Genomic DNA, 2500 nt, shown 5'->3' with positions numbered 1-2500 from the left:
ACAACGACATCAAGCCACAACACAACGACATCAAGCCACAACACAACGACATCAAGCCACAACACAACGACATCAAGCCACAACACAACCAATTCAAGCCACAACACAACCAAATCAAGCCACAACACAACGACATCAAGCCACAACACAACGACATCAAGCCACAACACAACCAATTCAAGCCACAACACAACCAAATCAAGCCACAACACAACGACATCAAGCCACAACACAACGACATCAAGCCACAACACAACCAATTCAAGCCACAACACAACCAAATCAAGCCACAACACAACGACATCAAGCCACAACACAACGACATCAAGCCACAACACAACCAATTCAAGCCACAACACAACCAAATCAAGCCACAACACAACACAACGACATCAAGCCACAACACAACCAATTCAAGCCACAACACAACCAAATCAAGCCACAACACAACGACATCAAGTCACAACACAACGAAATCAAGCCACAACACAACGAAATCAAGCCACAACACAACGACATCAAGTCACAACACAATGGAAACAATCCACAACACAACGAAATCAAGCCACAACACAACGAAATCAAGCCACAACACAACGAAATCAAGCCACAACACAACGGAAATAATTCACAACACAACGAAATCAAGCCACAACACAACGGAAATAATCCACAACACAACGAAATCAAGTCACAACACAACGAAATCAAGCCACAACACAATGAAATCAAGCCACAACACAACGAAATCAAGCCACAACACAACGGAAATAATCCACAACACAACGAAATCAAGTCACAACACAACCAAATCAAGCCACAACACAATGGAATCAAGCCACAACACAACGAAATCAAGTCACAACACAACGAAATCAAGCCACAACACAACGAAATCAAGCCACAACGAAATCAAACCACAACACAACAGGAAACAATCCACAACACAACGAAATCAAGTCACAACACAACGAAATCAAGCCACAACACAACAAAATCAAGCCACAACACAACGGAAACTATCCACAACACAACGAAATCAAGCCACAATGAAATCAAGCCAGAACACAACGAAATCAAGCCACAACACAACGATATCAAGCCACAACGAAATCAAACCACAACACAACGGAAAAAATCCACAACACAACGAAATCAAGCCACAACACAACGGAAACAATCCACAACACAACGAAATCAAGACAACGAAATCAAGCCACAACGAAATCAAGCCACAACACAACAAAATCAAGCCACAACGAAACCAAGCCACAACACAACGAAATCAAGCCACAACGAAATCAAGCCACAACACAACGAAATCAAGCCACAACACAACGAAATCAAGCCACAACACAACGAAATCAATCCACAACGAAATCAAGCCGCAACGAAATCAAGCCACAACACAACGAAATCAAGCCACAACACAACGGAAACAATCCACAACACAACGAAATCAATCCACAACGAAATCAAGCCACAACAAAATCAAGCCACAACACAACGAAATCAAGCCACAACACAACGAAATCAAGCCACAACACAACGGAAACAATCCACAACACAACGAAATCAAGCCACAACGAAATCAAGCCACAACGAAATCAAGCCACAACATAACGGAAACAATCCACAACACAACAAAATCAAGTCACAACACAACGAAATCAAGCCACAACACAACAAAATCAAGCCACAACACAACGGAAACAATCCACAACACAACGAAATCAGGTCACATGACAACCAAATCAAGCCACAACACAACGAAATCAAGTCACAACACAACGAAATCAAGCCACAACACAACGACATCAAGTCACAACACAATGGAAACAATCCACAACACAACGAAATCAAGCCACAACACAACGAAATCAAGCCACAACACAACGAAATCAAGCCACAACACAACGGAAATAATTCACAACACAACGAAATCAAGCCACAACACAACGGAAATAATCCACAACACAACGAAATCAAGTCACAACACAACGAAATCAAGCCACAACACAACGGAATCAAGCCACAACACAACGAAATCAAGCCACAACACAACGGAAATAATCCACAACACAACGAAATCAAGTCACAACACAACCAAATCAAGCCACAACACAATGGAATCAAGCCACAACACAACGAAATCAAGTCACAACACAACGAAATCAAGCCACAACACAACGAAATCAAGCCACAACGAAATCAAACCACAACACAACAGGAAACAATCCACAACACAACGAAATCAAGTCACAACACAACGAAATCAAGCCACAACACAACAAAATCAAGCCACAACACAACGGAAACTATCCACAACACAACGAAATCAAGCCACAATGAAATCAAGCCAGAACACAACGAAATCAAGCCACAACACAACGATATCAAGCCACAACGAAATCAAACCACAACACAACGGAAACAATCCACAACACAACGAAATCAAGCCACAACACAACGGAAACAATCCACAACACAACGAAATCAA

This window comes from Gobio gobio (genome assembly GCF_949357685.1).
Source record: "Gobio gobio genome assembly, chromosome: 12".
NCBI classification, from domain to species: domain Eukaryota; kingdom Metazoa; phylum Chordata; class Actinopteri; order Cypriniformes; family Gobionidae; genus Gobio; species Gobio gobio.
The sequence above is the reverse complement of the archived record's forward strand: the minus strand, read 5'-3'. Positions refer to the sequence as shown.